The sequence below is a fragment of the Mesoplodon densirostris genome, chromosome 14 (genome assembly GCF_025265405.1).
Source record: "Mesoplodon densirostris isolate mMesDen1 chromosome 14, mMesDen1 primary haplotype, whole genome shotgun sequence".
Classification (NCBI taxonomy): domain Eukaryota; kingdom Metazoa; phylum Chordata; class Mammalia; order Artiodactyla; family Ziphiidae; genus Mesoplodon; species Mesoplodon densirostris.
In genome coordinates, this window is record NC_082674.1 from 25791949 (window position 1) to 25813254 (window position 21306).

Below are 21306 nucleotides of genomic sequence, written 5' to 3' on the forward strand. Positions count from 1 at the left end.
TAGCAAACAAAGCTCAGAAATCATACCACGACAACCTAGTGAATTTGCTCACCTATCTTTAAGACAGTTACTTCATATAGCTTCTCTTTTTACCTTAAACCATCATCCCCTTCCCATTTCCATTCCCAAGAGATGATTAAACCTTTCATTTTGTTAAGGAAAAACAAGCAGAATAACCAACCATCCTGGTTGCTCAGGACTTTGCCAGTTTTATCACTGGAAGTCCTGCATCCTGGGAAACCTCCCAGTCTCAGGCAAACCTGAATGTTAGTCGCCCTAAATTCAGAAGAGAACTACTTCCTCTTCCCACCATTTATTCTGCTTTCCCTCCTGTTTCAACAAACTGTCCTTGCTCCTATCAAAAGCCAAACAAATTACTTCTGCACTGGATCTCACTTTGTTTTTCATACTCAAGGACTCTGCTCTTACCACTGTCCTTGTCTCCTCACTAACTTTTCCCTTTTTACTAGATCATTATCATTACCGTGCAAATATGCAATACTAGCAAATTGATTTCCCCCCAACTACTGCCCCCTTTTTCTGTGGCTCTCTCTTCTTAAACCTTTAATAAAAAAATATTTAAACATTACAAAAGAACATAGATAATAATATAACAAACACTCATGGATTGACTGACCAAATAAATTAAACCTTAACATTCTAACGTATTTACTTAAGATCTACTTTTATTAAGAAATAAAATACGGGACTTCTCTGGTGGTCCAGTGGTTAAGAATCTGCCTGCCAGTGCAGGGGACACGGGTTCAATCCCTGGTCCAGGAAGATCCCACATGCCGCAGAGCAACTAAGCCTGTGCGCCACAACTACTGAGCCCGTGCTCTAGAGCCTATGAGCCACGACTACTGAGCCCACACAACACAACTACTGAAGCCCACATGCTCTGGGGCCCATGTGCAGCAACTACTGAGCCCTCATGCTGCAACTACTGAAGCCCATGCACCTAGAACCCATGCTCTGCAACAAGAGAAGCCACCGCAATGAGAAGCCCGTGCACCTCAATGAAGAGTAGCCACCACTCCCCGCAACTAGAGAAAGCCCACGCACAGCAACAACCCAGTGCAGCCAAAAAAATACTAAAATTTTTTTTAATTATTAATTTTTTAAAAAGAAATAAAATATTAAAGACATCTGAATTCCTTGCTGATCCCATTATATACCTCCCTCCTAAGGTAACCAAGGTAAACCACTTTCTGATTTTGGTGTTTATTATTGCATTATACATTTACTAATTTATGTATCCATAAATAATACATGTATTATTTTGTTCTGCATGTTATTTTTTTGTTTTGTTTTTAAATGTTATATAAATGTAGTGTACCTGTTCTTCTAAACTACTTTTAGTCAAATTATTTTTTTAAATTATTCATGTCGATATGTGTAGCTCTAATTTATTCATTTTCAATGCTGTATAGTATTGTAATATAGGAATATACCAAAATTTATCTGTTCATTCTCCTACTCAGACAGTTTGGTTGTTTCCACTGTTTCACTGTTAGTATACAATGCTACAAGTCTCTCATTAACGTGTGTTAAGAGTCTCTCTGGGGGCCTCCCTGGTGGCGCAAGTGGTTGAGAGTCCGCCTGCCGATGCAGGGGATACGGGTTCGTGCCCCGGTCTGGGAGGATCCCATATGCCGCGGAGCGGCTGGGCCCGTGAGCCATGGCCGCTGAGCCTGCGCGTCCGGAGCCTGTGCTCCGCAACGGGGGAGGCCACAACAGTGAGAGGCCCGCGTACCGCCAAAAAAAAAAACAAAAAACAAAAAGAGTCTCTCTGGGATTTATCTAGAAGTAAAAGTACTGGATCATTGAGTATGAACATCTTCAACTTTACTAGAACATGACTAAGTTGCCCACTGAAGCAGGCAGATCAATTTACTCACCAGTGTAAGAGCAAATAATAAGAGATTTAATTTTCCCTGTTAAAAATAAGAGAAGAGACACCACACATATACTTTTCTTTAAAAATTTGTAATTCTAAATTCTTTCTGTTTGAAATGTACACAAATCTTTTAAAAAGCTAAATAAACATATGATATCGCTAATATGTGGAATCTAAAAAAAGGGGTACACATGAACTTATCTACAAAACAAAAATAGAGTTACAGTTGTAGAAAGCAAACTCATGGTTACCAGGTGATGTTAGTGGGGGATAAACTGAAAGACTGGGCTTGACATGTACACACCACTACATAAAAACTAGATAACTAAGAAGGGCCTACTGTATAGCACAGGGAACTCTACTCAATAGTCTGTAATGGCCTATATGGCAAAAGAATCTAAACAAGAGTGGATATATGTATAACTGATAAACTTTGCTGTACACCTGAAACTAACACAACATTGCAAATCAACAACACTCCAATAAAAAAAATTTTTTTTTAATAAATTTATTTATTTTTAGCTGCATTGGGTCTTCTTTGCTGCATGCTGGCTTTCTCTAGTTGTGGTGAGTGGGGGCTACTCTTCATTAAGGTGCGCAGGCTTCTCATTGCGGTGGCTTCTCTTGTTGCGGAGCACAGGCTCTAGGCACGTGGGCTCAGTAGTTGTGACTCGCGGGCTCTAGAGCACAGGCTCAGTAGTTGTGACGTGCAGGCTTAGTTGCTCCGTGGCATGTGGGATCTTCCCGGACCAGGGCTCGAACCCGTGTCCCCTGCATTAGCAGGCAGATTCTTAACCACTGCGCAACCAGGGAAGTCCCAAAAATTGTTTTAAAAATAAAATTAAAATTAAAGGGACTTTCCTGGTGGCGCAGTGGTTAAGAATCTGCCTGCCAATGCAGGGGACACGGGTTCGAGCCCTGGTCCGGGAAGATCCCACATGCCACGGAGCAACTAAGCCCATGCACCACAACTCCTGAGCCTGCGCTCTAGAGCCCGCGAGTCACAACTACTGAGCCCGCGAGCCACAACTACTGAGTCCACGTGCCACAACTGCTGATGCCCACGCACCTAGAGCCAGTGCTCCACAACAAGAGAAGCCACCGCAGTGAGAAGTCCGTGCACCACAATGATGAGTGGTCCCCGCTCACCACAACTGGAGAAAGCCCACATGATGCAACAAAGACCCAACACAGCCATAAATAAATAAAGACATTTATTAAAAATAAAAACTTTCTAAAAAATTAAATTAAAAAAAAAGCTAAATAAGCCTCTAACCAGCAACTCAGGACCATCTTTCTCAAGGACCCAAAAGCCATCTCTTTGAAATGTGATCATCAAGGGAGATAGTGCCCCTTTCTGCCAGTTTCTGTGAGATAGGAACTAACTTCAGAGGGCCACCTAGCCCCAAGTTGCAAAATTACCCCCTGTCATAAAAATATGTAAGTTTAGTTTTCCTTTGGATAAAGCAATTAGCTAATACATATGGTCACCTCAATTACCAAGTGAATTTAGGATGAACTATGTGTGACAAATGTTTCTATCAAGTCCTCTTACTTGAACACTATTCAATTTACCTTGAGAATATGCATATAATGGGTTTTATCTGCTTAGCTAAATAAAAGGATGAGCACTCTTCACATCTTCGCAATCTGTTAGCAGATAGCCGGTGATGTGCATCATATTGTAGCTTAATGCTTAGTCAAAAATAAAATTTTCTTTCTCTCTACCTTTGAAGAGAAGTTTTCTGAGATGGCAGGAGGTTCTGGTTTAAATTATATTTCTCCAACATCAGCAATGGCTCAAAATTCCCATTTTCCTACATCCTTACCAACATCTGATACTGTCAGAATTTTTAATTTTTGCCAATTTGATGGGTATGAAATTGTACCCCTTTGTTTCTTCTAATTTGTACTTGCCAGATATCCATTGAGATGAAGCATTTACAGATTTGGAAATTCTGTGTTTAGGACTATATACATAAACAAGTCAAGTTTATAAATGGCTAGCCCGTCTATAAACTGCCAAAGTACAAAAATGGTCTGATTCAGCAATCAAATGATGTACTTTATTTTCAAAACTTAAATTTAAGAACAGTTACCAAAAAACTTATATTAAATAATTTCATTACTAATTCAAGGAAAAATGGTTCCTAATTTGAAAGTAAATTAAAATTTTAGCTTCCTAATAAATTTAATGTTAACTTAAAGTAAGTATTTCCATGTCACAGGCAGTTTACAAAACAAATTTAAAACTAAATAAAACAAAGAGGGCTTCCCTGGTGGCCCAGTGGTTGAGAGTCCACCTGCCGATGCAGGGGACACAAAAAGACCTCTAAAAGACCTCTGGGACAACATGAAAGGCAACAATATTCACATTATAGGCGTCCCAGAAGGAGAAGAGAGAGAAAGGACTCAAGAAAATATTTGAAGAGATTATAGTCAAAAACTTCCCTAACATGGGAAAGGAAATAGCCACCCATGTATAGGAAGCGCAGAGAGTTCCAGGCAGGATAAACCCACGGAGAAACGCCAAGAAACATAGTAATCAAACTGATGAAAATTAAAGACAAAGAAAAATTACTGAAAGCAACAAGGGAAAACTGATAAATAACATACAAGGGAACTCCCGTAACATTAACAGCTGATTTCTCAGCAGAAACTCTACAAGCCAGAAGGGAGTGGCATGATACATTTTAAGTGATGATAGGGAAGAACCTACAACCAAGATTACTCTACCCAGCAAGGATCTCATTCAGTTTCGACAGAGAAATCAAAAGCTTTACAGACAAGCAAAAGCTAAGAAAATTCAGCACCACCAAACCAGCTCTAAAGCTACAACAAATGTTAAAGGAACTTCTCTAGGTGGAAAACACAAGAGAAGAAAACGACCAACAAAAACAAAGACAAAACAATTAAGAAAATGGTCATAGGAACACACATATTGATAATTACCTAAACTGTGAATGGATTAAATGTTCCAACCAAAAGACACAGGCTGGTTGAACAGATACAAAAACAAGACCCATATATATGCTGTCTACAAGAGACCCACTTCAGACCTAGGGACACATACAGACTGAAAGTGAGGGGATGGTGAAAGATATTCCATGCAAATGGAAATCAAAAGAAAGCTGGAGTAGCAATACTCACACCAGATAAAATAAACTTTAAAATAAAGAATGTTACAAGAGACAAGGAAGGACACAACATAATGATCAAGGGATCAATCCAAGAAGAAGATATAACAGTTATAAATATATATTCACCCAACACAGGAGCACCTCAATACATAAGGCAACTGCTAACAGCTATAAAAGAGGAAATAGACAGTAACACAATAATAGTGGGGGACTTTAACACCTCACTTACACCAGTGGACAGATCATCCAGACAGAAAATTAATAAGGAAACACAAGCTTTAAATGACACAACAGACCAGATAGATTTAATTGATATTTATAGGACATTCCATCCAAAAACAGCAGATGACACTTTTCTATTGTGCACACAGAACATTCTCCAGGATAGATCACATCTTGGGTCACAAATCAAGCCTTGGAAAATTTAAGAAAACTGAAATCATATCAAGTATCTTTTCCGACCACAACGCTATGAGATTAGAAATAAATTACAGGGGAAAAAAACGTAAAAAAGACAAACACATGGAGGCTAAACAAAACGTTACTAAATAACCAAGAGATCACTGAAGATATCAAGGAGAAAATCAAAAAATACCTAGAGACAAATGACAATGAAAACATGACAATCCAAAACCTATGGGATGCAGCAAAAGCAGTTCGAAGTGGGAAGTTTATAGCAATACAATCCTACCTCAAGAAACAAGAAAAATCTCAAATAAACAATCTAACCTTACACCTGAAGGAACTAGAGAAAGAAAAACAAACAAAACCCAAAGTGAGGAGAAAGAAAGAAAACATAAAGATCAGAGCAAAAATAAATGAAATAGAAACAAAGCAGTAGCAAAGATAATAGAATTAAAGCCTGGTTCCTTGAGAAGATAAACAAAATTGATAAACCTTTAGCCAGACTCATCAAGAAAAAGAGGGAGAGGACTCAAATCAATAAAATTAGAAATGAAAGACGAGAAGTTACAACAGACACTGGAGAAGTACAAAGCATCCTAAGAGACTACTACAAGCAAATGTATGCCAATAAAATGGACAACTTGGAAGAAATGGACAAATTCTTAGAAAGGTATAACCTTCCAAGACTAAACCAGGAAGAAATAGAAAATATGAACAGACCAATCACAAGTAATGAAATTGAAACTGTGATTAAAAATCTTCCAAGAGTCCTTCCCTGGTGGCGCAGTGGTTGAGAGTCCGCCTGCCGATGCAGGAGACACAGGTTCATGCCCCGGTTCGGGAAGATTCCACATGCTGCGGAGCGCCTGGGCCGGTGAGCCATGGCCTCTGAGCCTGCACGTCCGGAGCCTGTGCTCCACAACGGGAGAGGCCACAGCAATGAGAGGCCTGCGTACCGCAAAAAAAAAAAAAAAAAAAAAAAAATCTTCCAAGAAACAAAAGTCCAGGACCAGATGGCTTCACAGGTGAATTCTATCAAACGTTTAGAGGAGAGCTAACACCCACCCTTCTCAAACTCTTCCAAAATATCAAAGAGGATGGAACACTCCCAATCTCATTCTACCAGACCACCATCACCCTGATACCAAAACTGGACAAAGATGACACACAAAAAGAAAATTACAGACCAATATCACCGATGAAGATAGATGCAAAAATCCTGAACAAAGTACTAGCAAACAGAATCCAACAACACCATGGTGTATGATTAAAAGGATCATACACCATGATCAAGTGGGATTTATTCTAGGGATGCAATGATTCTTCTATATATGCAAATCAATCAATGTGATACACCATATTAACAAATTGAATAAAAACCAAATGATCATCTGAATAGATGCAGAAAAAGGTTTTGACAAAATTCCACACCCATTTATGATAAAAACTCTCCAGAAAGTGGGCATAGAGGGAACCTACCTCAACATAATAAAGGTCATATATGACAAACCCACAGCAAACATCATTCTCAGTGGTGAAAAACGGAAAGCATTTCCTCTAAGATCAGGAAGAAGACAAGGATGTCCACTCTCGCCACTATTATTCAACATAGTTTTGGAAGTCCTAGCCACGGGAGTCAGAGAAGAAAAAGAAATAAAAGGAATCCAAATCAGAAAAGAAGAAGTAAAACTGTCACTGTTTGCAGATGACATGATACTATACATAGATAATCCAAAAGATGCCACCAGCAAACTACTAGAGCTAATCAATGAATTTGGTAAAGTTGCAGGATACAAAATTAATGCACAGAAATCTCTTGCATTCCTATGCACTAACAACAAAATATCAGAAAGAAATTAAAGAGAAACAATCTCATTCACCATTGCAACAAAAATAATAAAATACAAAGGAATAAACCTACCTAAGGAGGTAAAAGACCTGTACTCAGAAAACTGTAAGACACTGGTGAAAGAAATCAAAGATGACACAAACAGAAGGAGAGATATACCATGTTCTTTGATTGGAAGGATGAATATTATGAAAATGACTAGACTACCCAAAGCAATCTACAGGTTCAACTCAATCCCTATCAAATTACCAATGACATTTTTTTACAGAACTAGAACAAAAAATCTTAAAGTTTGTATGGAGACACCAAAGACCCCAAATAGCCAAAGCAGTCTTGAGGGAAAAAACGGAGCTGGAAGAATGAGACTCCCTGACTTCAGACTATACTACAAAGCTACAGAAATCAAGACAATACGGTACTGGCACAACAATAGAAATATAGATCAATGGAACAAGACAGAAAGCCAAGAGATAAACCCATGCACCTATGGTCAACTAATCTATGACAAAGGAGGCAAGAATATACAATGGAGAAAAGATAGTCTCTTCAATAAGTGGTGCTAGGAAAACTGGACAGCTACCTATAAAAGAATGAAATCAGAACACTCCCTAACACCATACACAAAAATAAACTCAAAATGGATTAGAGACCTAAATGTAAGACCAGACACTATAATACTCTCAGAGGAAAACAAAGGAAGAACACTCTTTGACATAAATCACAGCAAGATCTTTTTCGATCCTCCTCCTAGAGGAATGGAAATAAAAACAAAAGTAAACAAATGGGACTTAGTGAAACTTAAAAGCTTTTGCAAAGCAAAGGAAACTACACACAAGATGAAAAGACAACCCTCAGAATGGGAGAAAATATTTGCAAACGAATCAACGGACAAAGGATTAATCTCCAAAATATATTAACAGCTCATGCAGCTCAATATTAAAAAAACAAACAACCCAATCCAAAAATGGGCAGAAGACCTAAATAGACATTTCTCCAAAGAAGACATACAGATAGCCAAGAAGCACATGAAAAGCTGCTCAACATCACTAATTATTAGAGAAATGCAAATCAAAACTACAGTGAGGTATCACCTACACCATTTAGAATGGCCATCATCAGAAAATCTACAAACAACAAATGCTGGAGAGGGTGTGGAGTAAAGGGAACCCTCTTGCACTGCTGGTGGGTATGTAAATTGATACAGCCACTATGGAGAACAGTATGGAGGTTCCTTAAAAAACTAAAAATAGAATTACCATATGACCCAGCAATCCCACTACTGGGCATATACCCATAGAAAACCATAATTCAAAAAGACACATGCACCCCAGTGTTCACTGCAGTACTATTTACAATAGCCATGTCATGGAAGCAACCCAAATGGCTATCGACACCTGAATGGGTAAAGAAGATGTGGTACGCATATACAATGGAATATTACTCAGCCATAAAAAGGAAAAATTGGGTCATTTGCAGAGATGTGGATGGATCTAGAGACTGTCATACAGAGTGAAGTAAGTCAGAAAGAGAAAAACAAATATCGTATATTAACGCATATATGTGGAACCTAGAAAAAATGGTACAGATGAACTGACGTGCAGGGCAGAAATAGAGACACAGATGTAGAGAACAAACGTATGGACACCAATCAGGGAAAGTGGCGAGGGGGGGGTGATGAACTGGGAGATTGGGATTGACATATATACACTAATATGTATAAAATGGAAGATTAATAAGAACCTGCTGTGTAAAAAAATAAATTAAATTAAATTCAGAAAAAAAAAAGAGGAAAGTAGAATACACCTCAAAAAGCCCGAGGACTGGGCTTCCCTGGTGGCGCAGTGGTTGAGATTCCGCCTGCTGATGCAGGGGACACGGGTTCGTGCCCCGGTCCGGGAGGATCCCACATGCTGCAGAGCGGCTGGGCTCGTGAGCCACGGCCACCGAGCCTGCGCATCCAGAGTCTGTGGTCCGCAACGGGAGAGGCCACAACAGTGAGAGACCCACGTACCACAAAAAAAAGAAAAAAAAAAAAAAAGCCCGAGGATCAAAATAAAATTAAAATTTTTTTAAATAAATAAATAAAGCCTGAGGACCATTCTAGTCCTATCACTTACCTTTCCTAGAATTTTTTTTTTTTTTTTTTTTTTGCGGTATGCGGGCCTCTCACTGTTGTGGCCTCCCCCGTTGCGGAGCACAGGCTCCGGACGCGCAGGCTCCGGACGCGCAGGCTCAGCGGCCATGGCTCACGGGCCCAGCCGCTCCGCGGCATATGGGATCCTCCCAGACCGGGGCACGAACCCGTATCCCCTGCATCGGCAGGCAGACTCTCAACCACTTGCGCCACCAGGGAGGCCCCCTTTCCTAGAATTTTATCTGTATTGTGTTTCAGTCACCACACAACTTTATGTTCTACTAGTTATTTAATAAACTATTACATCATAAGGTTAACTATGACCAATCATGTTATAATTTGCTTTCATTTGTTAACTGAATAAATATTTATGGAGCAGCTATTTATGTGCCAGGAAGTGGGATGAATGCTGGAGTTATAGCAATAAAAAAAATCCAGGAGATGGGACTTCCCTGGTGGTCCAGTGGTAAAGAATCCTCCTTGCAATGCAGGGGATGTGGGTTCAATCCCTGGTCAGGGAACTAAGATCCCACAGGTTGCGGGGCAACTAAGCCCGTGCACCACAACTATTGAGCTTGCCCGCCTCAACTAGAGAGCCTGCGTGCCGCAAACTACAGAGCCCATGCACTCTGTAACCCACGCCAGAGCTACAGAGCCCATGAGCCCTGGAGCCTGTGCACCACAACTAGAGAAGAGAAAACCCACACGCCACAACTTAGAGAGAAGTCCGTGCACCGCAATGAAAAGATCCCACATGCCTCAACGAAGATCCCGCATGCCGCAACTAAGACCCAATGCAGCCATAAATAAATAATAAATAAATTTTTCTTTAAAAAAAAAAAAAAGACAGGAGAGATACCTGCCTTCATGGCACTTTATAAGTGTCAACGTCTTAAATCCAAAGAATGGCAGAAAGATGATAAATTAAGACACCAGGACAAACTAATAGGAGAAAGACAGTTTTGGTTAGGAGAGAACCCTTCCAGTGCTAATCAAAGTATTCCACATACATAAGGTAAAGAATGATCAACTATCACAACTTTTTTAACATTCTCTTTTAATTGGTACCAGCATAGTAAATATAATTCTACAGGACTGGTTAAAACAAAGTAACCAGGCTTCCCTGGTAGCGCAGTGGTTAAGAATCCTCTTGCCAATGCAGGGGACACGGGTTCAAGCCCTGGTCCGGGAAGATCCCACATGCCGCGGAGCAACTAAGCCCATGCGCCACAACTACTGAGCCTGCACTCTAAAGCCCATGAGCCACAACTACTGAAGCTCATGTGCCTGGAGACCGTGCTCCACAACAAGAGAAGCCGCTGCAATGAGAAGCCTGCGCACCGCAACGAAGAGCAGCGCCCGCTCACCGCAACTAGTGAAAGCCCACGTGCAGCAACAAAGAACCAACACAGCCAAAAATAAATAAATAAACTGGAAAAAAAATTTTAATGTAAAAAAACCCCAAAAAACCAAAGTAACAAGCAGAAGTAAAAAATACAAAGCCAAAAAAATAGGTTGTCAGCACCTAGTATTTTCTTTTTAATCACTCTAAATGTTAAATCTGTTAAAACCAAGCTAAGAAATAAACTCTAACCTGTGATGGAAAGTCTACAAATAATAAGATTAATATGTTAGGGAGTTCCTAGGTGGCCTAGTGGTTAGGATTTGGCGCTCTCACTACGGAGGCCCGGGTTCAATCCCTGGTTGGGGAACCATCCCGCATGCCGCGAAGCGTGGCCAAAACACAAAGATAAATAAAGATTAACATGCTAGACTTTTTATGACAGTGGCTCCTGGATCGCTGAATGTTACAGGTCAATAAAATTTCAGAAGAAATTTAAGGGATCAACATAGGGTTGCAATTTTTTTTAAAGTTTTTTACGCATGTCAACTTTATTTTAAGTACTGACAGTAAACTTATTCAAAACAATGTAATGTTGCCTTGAGGTATTTTGTATATGAGAAAGATGAATGTTAACATTTTCCATCACAGTACTGGCTGTACAATGATAATTATCATGATTATGAAATCTGTAGCAAGATGGATCCTGGTTTTCCATATTTAGTGCTATTCTAATTATATATTTTATATTAAAAAGAAGATTAAAGTTTTGAGAAGTCCAAAATGTCAAAAATATGAGCTCTCATCTCAAAACCGATTTTGTCATTATAGATGGTCTAATTTCCATATCAATAATAATGTCATGTTATTTCACTATCAATACATTATGCAGGTAAAATGAGATGATACATTACCAATTAAAATTTTTTTTTTTTTTTGTGGTACGCGGGCCTCTCATTGTTGTGGCCTCTCCCGTTGCGGACCACAGGCTCCGGATGCGCAGGCTCAGTGGCCATGGCTCACGGGCCCAGCCGCTCTGTGGCATGTGGGATCTTTCCAGACCGGGGCACAAACCCGTGTCCCCTGCATCGGCAGGTGGACTCTGAACCACTGCACCACCAGGGAAGCCCTATCAATTAAAAAATTTTAATTGAAATATAGTTGATTTACAATGTTGTATTAGTTTCAGGTGTACAGCAAAGTGATTCAGATATATATATATATATACATATATATATATTCTTTTTCAGATTCTTTTCCATTATAGGTTATAACAAGATAGTGAATATAGTTCCCCGTGCTATACAGTAAGTCCTTGTTTTTTCTCTATTTTATATATAGTAGTGTCTATCTGTTAATCTCAAATTCCTAATTTATCCCTAGCTCCTGCCTTTTCCCTGTGGTAACCATAAGTTTGTTTTCTATGTCTGTGAGTCTATTTATGTTTTTTACATAAGTTCATTTGTATCATTTTTTTAGATTCCACATATACGTGATACCATATGATATTTGTCTTTCTCTGTCTGACTTTATTTAGTATGATAATCTCTAGGTCCATCCATGTTGCTGCAAATGGCATCATTTAATTTTTTTTTTTGTGGCTGAGTAATATCCCACTATAGATTGTACATATACCATATCTTCTTTATCCATTCATCTGTCGATGGACACTTAGGTTGCTTCCATATCTTGGCTATTGTACATAGTGCTGCTGTGAACACTGTGGTGCATGTGTCTTTTCAAATTAGAGTTTTCATCTTTTCCAGATACATGGCCAGGAGTGGGACTGCTATTGTAACTCTATTTTTAGTTTTTTAAGAAACCTCCATACTGTTCTCCATAGTGGCTGTGCAAATTTTTTATTTTCTCAAGAAAGGACATTTAAAACACATCAACCATTTATCTATGATCACCATGATTTCTTAAAATAAATATCATAACACCAAAAAGTAATACATGAACAATTTTAAGATAACTTCAGTCCTTTAAACTGAATAACCACATTTCATTGATTCCAAGAAGGTGCACCAGTGTTTTATGTATCACTAAGAAAGAAAGAAAATAAAAAACCTTCCAATTAAAATAAGACAGATGGTTTCTTATCACTTAGAATTTTTATATTTATTGGAAAAGTTCTTAAACTTACTTAGATATGAATTCTCATAACACAAGTTTATGTAAAAAAGAAAAGCAAAATGAATTCAAGATACTCTTAAAATTTTCTTCACATTCACAATCTAATATCTAAATTGCTTTTTAACTCAGTCATCAGTGACCCTGTTTTTCCATAATATCATCCTCTGTACCAAAGGAATTAATGATGTGATATTCCTTTTAAAAATGTTCCTCTACTGCCTCGGGACTCTAGTCCAAGAAACTGACACACATTGCCCAAGTCTTGATGCTATATCTTTTCTGATCTTCCCAAAAGGTATCACCAGAAGGTGCAACCAACAGGTTTCAGAAGACAACCCAGGCATGTTCATCTCTTTCATAAATGGTCCTTAAATGGTATGTTACCAGAAACACCAATGGGTTGCAGTTATCTAGTCATACCAACAGGATTAATTATTGAGTTCGAGTATATGTAGGCAGTGACAACTATTTCACAACTGACAATGATTTAAAGATGCCATTGATTGTAAAACACATCTCAATTTCAGAAGTGTTAAAATGTGGGAAAACGTACGTCTTAAAATCAATGAAATATATAGTAGCACTATGAAAACCACACTCTCCACAATGTTCTCGCATTTTTTTATTTCAATGCAAAACAGTGAAAAAATTCATCAAAAAATAGCATTTGGGAACCACTTCTCACTACAATGAAAAGTATTTCTCAGAAGGCTTACTGACTATAATGACCTCATTTAATTTAAAAAATAACATTTCAGCAGTTCTCCCTAAATCCTTTCCCTCATTACCGATGTCTTACTGTGACCATATACTTATAATTTATTGCTATGCTATTTACAAAACTAAGTATCCTATTTTTAGATACATTGCAAGGGATGCTGTTTGTTTTTATGTATCATATGACAGGACTCCTCATATAGAAAATAATATGCCCTTAGGAGTACAACACAAGAATTGTCTCACTGAATCTGACCCAAAACCCATCCAGAGCAGTACTGTATCAAACCAAAAACACAAAAACAAAAATTAAAAAAACCTTGCTATGAAGAACACTATTGTTCTCCTTGATACAAACCTCAAAGGGTTAGACCAAATCCAAATATCTTGGATTCCTTATTACCTGCTAAAATTATAAACATTTTAAGAATCTGTTTATATTTTTTGCTAAACTCTGTAGTTCAGAATAGAATCCATAGAGGCAAATAACTATTCAAATGAACAATCTTTAGTGCATACCAACTAACCCATATCTGGCCAAGTGGACATCGCTTACCACTTTTCTGCCCACTCATATACAGTCTCTCAAAATTTTCATAGAGTTAATACCAATTCCACTGGCATTTCATATGTAAAAGGGCTTCAAATTTGAAGGATCACAGTGCATTTCTCCCTTGAGGTGACTTACAAAACCATAATCTGAAAATAGGTTCAGCATTGATCCCTTTAACAGTCTATTAATTTGGACTCCCTATTCTTACTCTTATTCTGTTTATAAACAAATTCCCTAACCCTATCAAATGATGCCACTAAGTTCCTTGAGTGCCTGGTTATAGTATCCTACCTAAACTCTTTTTTAAGATCAAGATATTGATTTTTGTCTGCTATTTCTTCATTATAAAATATATATATATGTATATATGTTCAGTATGGAAATTGTGGGGAACACATATTAAGAAGGGGGAAAAACAAAAATCCCATAATTATTTTAAAAACCCACCAAAATTAATATTTTCCAAATTTCCTTCTAGTCTTTAAAATGATATACAATTCTTTAACCTGATTTTATTTACATAACATTACACATAGGTATTTCCCTGTATTATGAACTCTTTATAGACATTTTATGGCTAAGTAAGATTTCTTTGTGTAAATGGATCACTGTTTCCTTAAACATTAATATAAGATGTTTAGGTTCTTCCTTTCCAATTTTTTGCGCTATTATAAACAATTCTGTAATATGTATCTCTATTTCCATATTTTAAATTATCTCCTTTTGAGATTCTCAGAATGGAATTACTAGGTAAATCAATGAGTCTTTTTAAGATTTCAATACATATACTCAAAATGTTATCCAAAATTGCATCCATTCATAATCATGCACCATGCATGAACAATACCTGTTCACCATACCCTCACCATTCTCCTCAAAACAGTATTTTAAAAGATTAATTTAACTCATCCCTCATTTGATAAAAATTTAATGCCTGACCTCAATTATATTTGACATTTCAAAATAAATTACTTTATTTCTTCAAAATAATTTAAATGCCTAGAAAAAATACATTTTGACTCTTAAGATATGTATTTTCTACTTGGACCATGAAATAGCAACATAATTGTTGCTGCCAGTCACAAGTTATCCATTACTAATGTTCAGCAAACAACTACTATCTATTGGCCTTTACAGTAGGCAGGTCAAATTCAAAACCAAGCCTATTATGCTGCATTATGCTACTGTTTTAAATCGCTCACAATCCTTAAGACTTTTATATTCTCCTGCCATTAAATCTTTTTAAGTAATGGGGTATTTTTTTAACCTTTTAGCTACGATAATTCTTTCTCCTATAGTAGTCAAAAAGTGGTCTACAAACGAGAATCATCCAATAATGTGTTTATTTTAAAAAGAGATCACTATCTCATCACAATCTCTGGGGATGGTTATCTGGAGTTTTTAACAAGCTTTTAACAAGTTCTCAGGTGGCTGTGATACACACTAAAATGTGGGGCCCCTGCCATAAAGGCATTCATGTACACATGCTATATGAATGAATACATGAATGAATGCAGCTAACAGACTCTTGGACAGTTTATATTAGTTATAAACTGTTTTCATTACATTAAAAAAATCACATAATCTTTAAGTTAGCAATATATAAATGCATGAATTTTTACCTCTAAACGACTTTGAATCCATAAGTGATCCACTGTTTCTTAAAATTTACATGTTTATTTTTAATAGTGTTTCTAGCCTCTCACTTCAATCAATGCCTCTCCAGCTTTTCCACTCAAATAACAAATCAAAAAGGAAAATAAACTCAGATTCATAGAAACTGGGTGATATGCAAACAGATTCTTTTAAATCTTCTGTTTTAGTCCAAAAATTCATGTGAGGGTCTTCCCTGGTGGCGCAGTGGTTAAGAATCCGCCTGCCAATGCAGGGGACGCGGGTTCGAGCCCTGGTCCAGGAAGATCCCACACGCCATGGAGCAACTAAGCCCGTGTGCCACAACTACTGAGCCTGCGCTCTAGAGCCCGTGAGCCACAACTACTGAACCCATGTGCCACAACTACTGAGCTTGCACTCTAAAGCCCGTGCTCCACAACAAGAGAAGCCACCGCAATGAGAAGCCTACGCACCGCAACAGAATAGCCCCTGCTCTCCGCAACTAGAGAAAGGCCGCGCACAGCAACGAAGACCCAGTGCAGCCAAAAATAAAATAAATAAAATAAATAAAATGTTAAAAAAATTCATGTGAATGTAATAAACTAAATGACAATATCCATAGTAATTTCAAAATTCCCATGCTCCTATCTGCAATTTAAATGGAGGCTTCAAGAAGATACACCACATTTATCCTCTAACACAGGGTCAAGTACTCTAGTTAGGAAACACAAACCTGGATCATAAAAAGCAACAAGCGGGCCTCCCTGGTGGCGCAGTGGTTAAGAGTCCGCCTGCCGATGCAGGGGATACGGGTTCGTGCCCCGGTCTGGGAGGATCCCACATGCCGCGGAGCGGCTGGGCCCGTGAGCCATGGCCGCTGGGCCTGCGCATCCGGAGCCTGTGCTCCGCAACGGGAGAGGCCACAACAGTGAGAGGCCCGCATACCGCAAAAAGAAAAAATAAAATAAAATAAAATAAAAATAAATAAAAATAAAAATAAAAAGCAACAAGCTAAATGAGCTGAAGTGCTTAAAGTTGGGTCCACAATACTTCCTTAATGCATATATAACCAGGAATCATTATTTTCTTCCAATTGCAACTTTTTTTTTTTTTTAATGTTTCTTTAGGTTACAACCAGCCAGTTGATACTAGTGAATCCGGATAATTTGGTACCAAACACAAAAACATAATTTATGGAAAAATAAAACAAGTCTGCCTTAGCGGAAAGAATCAGGAATAGGAAAACACTTCCCACACAAGGAAACAATTCTCAGGCAATTGCTAAAAAATAAAAGTTTCTTAAGGTAAAAGGAAAAATTAGAATTTTCATTTTTCACATATTTCTACCACAAAGCAGATCTGTAGACATTATCACATTCTCACCCTATTCTGTGCAATACAGATTTTCTTCTCTAAGAGTTTTCACTTATAGAGTTTGATCAGAAAAAGTGTATCAGGCCCAGTGGACTAGACCAAATCTAACTTATAATAAGCCTGCACATGTGTAAACTGCTATAACAAAAGATCTGAAACAATCTAAGCATCTACCAAAAGAGAAATTGGTTAAACTAATGATGGTAGATCCATAAAATAGAATATTCAGCAACTGGGAAACAAAGAGGCAAATTTTATGAACCTCCATGAAAGATCTTTTAATTGAGGGTAAAAAGAAGCATGGTACAGAAGGATACAATATGCTGCCTTTTTTTTTTTTGCAGTACGCGGGACTCTCACTGTTGTGGCCTCTCCCGTTGCGGAGCACAGGCTCCGGACGCGCAGGCTCAGCGGCCATGGCTTACGGGCCCAGCCACTCCGCGGCATGTGGGATCTTCCCGGACCAGGGCACGAACCCATGTCCCCTGCATCGGCAGGCGGACTCTCAACCACTGTGCCACCAGGGAAGCCCTATGCTGCCATTTTTGTGTGTGCATATATACCATACATGATTATGTACTGGTTTTTATTCATGTGGAATTCCTCTAGGCGAACACAAAAGAAATGGATAACAATGACTGAATCCTGAGAAGGGGACTAAGAGTAGAGGGAAACTTTACTTTTCACTGTATACTTTTTTCTATCTCTTGTATTTTGTACTATACACATATACTACCTACCCAAAAATTAAGTATAAAAAAAGACGGTGCAGTCATATAACATTAAATAATGATGCTGCAGACACATGTTTACTGACATGGAAAAAAGCTTATAAACACTAAACCCAGGGACTTCCCTGGTGGTCCAGTGGCTAACACTTCGTGCTCCCAATGCAGGGGGACGGGGTTCAATCCCTGGTCAGGGAACTAGATCCCACGTGTCGCAACTAAGAGTTCGCATATTGCAACTACAAAGCCCGCACACCACAACAAAGATCCTGCACGCAGCAACAACGATCCCAAGTGCTGCAACTAAAGACCTGGCGTAGCCAAATAAATAAATAAATATTAAAAAAAAAAAACTAAACCCAACTAACAAATCATTGTTAGACCTAAGACAATACCTATATTAATAATCTAGGGGCCTCCCTGGTGGCGCAGTGTTTGAGAGTCCGCCTGCCGATGCAGGGGACACGGGTTCGTGCCCCGATCCCGGAGGATCCCACATGCCGCGGAGCGGCTGGGCCCGCGAGCCATGGCCGCGGAGCCTGTGTGTCCGGAGCCTGTGCTCCGCAACGGGAGAGGCCACAGCAGTGAGAGGCCCGCGTACAGCAAAAAAAAAAAAAAAAAAAAAAAAAAAAAAAAAAAAAAAAAAAAAGAAATAATCTAGGTTAAAATAAATAAAGCCAAACGGTTGAGAATTGCTATTTGATCAATAAAATATGTATCAGAGTACTGGAATACATATGGACCAATCTGACAAGACTTCCCTGTTACCAAGAAGGGTTTTCCCCTTTTACTTCACTTCCCTAGGTTTGACATTCATCACCAAATTTCTGGTAGATAGAATCAGTGAATACAGAAACATTCTAGAAAAGAATGGTCCAGAAAAGACAACACTAAACACATTATTAATATTTTTTAGCTTATTTATTATTATTGAAGTATAGTTGATTATTAATATCTTTCTTTATAATTCTTCTCCATTGAAAATGCAATGCTTTCAACAGTTGTTTTTTTTTATAATTTGTCTATCAAGGACTAGAGTTATTCTCCACTCTGAGTTCCTCAGCAATCATGTACCAGATAATCTAGAAAAGTCAAATTACTTTTTGAAGTAATTAACTATAATCTAATGCAATTTTTGTTTTTGTACTCTTGTGGCATGTTTGAGGCCTGTTTCCTTCTTTCACTAAGCATTGGTACTGCATATGCCAGCTCATCCATCTAAAGAATTATGTTTCTGATTTTGCAACCATAAGATGCAAACAAAAAGAATCTCAGCAAGTTTTTACTTGATAACTAGCCAAGAAAACATGCCTAATGTGGACTGAGAGATGGGCATACCAGGTATCAGATATGCAGAAAAGAAAAAGATAGTCAGTCATAACAGCCATCAAGATAAAAGTATTTCCAAATTCTGAGACTGATGATTTAGGGAGAAAATTAAGTTTGGAAACAAAAGGATATGGTTCAACATGGAAGTTGAGGTATACGTGTGCATCCACTCTGCCAAACCCTTCCCATATCCTTTGTACTGTTTTCATCAAACTGCCTAACACTGAAACAAATGTGTTAATGTAAAAGCTGCCCAGATTGAAGAATACCTGGGTTTAAACCCAAGTGGCACCTCTCCCATTCCCAGAAGATCATACCAGAAAAGTTTTGACAGGCTCAGCCATACTCAGGCACTAGCACCTTTAAGAGGCCTTAGACAATATCACTGGCACTTTCTTTTAAACCACAGCCACCACAAAAATTCTATTAAAGAAATAAAAACTCCCTCCCAAGCTCCTCTACACTTATGCCAATTCAAAAGAAATATAGATAACTACACCACCAATCTTAATTCTATAAGCCAACATTTCCCAAATTGTGTTCGCAAAATTACAATATAGAATTTTGTGCCTAAATAAATTGGAAAGGGGTGAGTGAAAGAATCAATGGCGACTAAACATGGGAGCTGGATAAATGATAGTACCACTGTCAGTGACAGAATTAAGACCAGGAAGTTTACTCCAAGATGAAGACTTTGACTTAGACACACTGAAAGTTTTAGGAGACAATAAGGCAACCAGGTAAAGATATGCAATTGGTAAAGAATAAGAGTCTTAAATACAGAAAAAAAAAAAGATCACGTACAGAAACAAAGAATTCAGAGTCATTTAATTAAGGTGGTGAAAGACAAGAATGGATAGGAACTGCCTAAATGTGTACAGATTGATGTTGACAACACAAGTGTTAAAAATCTGAGGCTTAGGATACAGATATGAGTAAGAAGTTGAGCCAGTGAAGGAGGGGAAAGAGGTGCAGCACAAGAAATAGAGGGAAAATACAGTACAATGAAAGCAAAGAGGTAAGATCTTCAGGAAGATTAGCAGAATCCAAAGGTCTCTAATGAATGAGCATGATGAGAACAGAAAAAATGCCAATCAATGTAGTATTTGCTGATTATGAGAAATCAGTGACCTTGGAGCAATTAGTTTTCAGTGGCTGGGGGTAAAACTTGCATTTACAAGTAGTTACAGACAAGATGAGTTACAAGAAAATGGAGTCATCAAATGAAAACCAATCCAAGAAGAATTGAAAGCAACTATCATTGCCTTCTTTTTCATCACCTCTAGGCCTCCCAATCTGAGGTCTCCAACACCTCAAATACGTCAATTTACTCACTTTATGAAATATAACCTTAGACATTAGCGATCATATTTTTATACCTCTCAACAAAGAAAGCCATCTATTAATGTCATGGGAAAATCAACATTGGGGTATGCTTTTGGAATTTTATCCAAATAGGTAGCAAACAACCTGAATCTGAGAGTGTATTTTTTGGAAGGTAAACACCTTCTAAGATTTTCTCTACACATTCACATTTAAACATGTATTACAGGGACTTCCCTGGTGGTGCAGTGGTTAAGAATCTGCCTGCCGGGCTTCCCTGGTGGCGCAGTGGTTAAGAATCCGCCTGCCAATGCAGGGAACGCGGGTTCCAGCCCTGGTCTGGGAAGATCCCACATGCCGCGGAGCAACTAAGCCCATGCACCACAACAACTGGGCCTGTGCTCTAGAGCCTGCAAGCCACAACTACTAAGCCGGTGCGCCACAACTACTGAAGCCCATGCGCCTAGAGCCCATGTTCCACAACAAGAGAAGCCACCGCAATGAGAAGCCTGTGCACCGCAACGAGGAGTAGCCCCCACTCACCAAAACTAGAGAAAGCCCGTGTGCAAAAATGAAGACCCAATGCAGCCAAATATTTAAAAATTAATAAATAAATTAATTTATTTTAAAAATAAATAAATAAAAATAAACATGTATTATAGGTTAACAATCCTGTAGCTAGTTGTACAGAAACATAAGCCAACATTTCGTGTTAAAAAGGAGAGTGATAATTAAAAATATTAGCATTTGGTATTGGTAGTA

At 38.4% G+C, this 21306-nt stretch overlaps 1 protein-coding gene across 3 annotated transcripts in view; it reads right to left on the bottom strand.

The window, feature by feature from the left end:
• MEMO1 (mediator of cell motility 1) overlaps positions 1-21306 on the bottom strand; it is a 130378-nt gene that overhangs the window by 67199 nt on the left and 41873 nt on the right. The window lies entirely within an intron of this gene.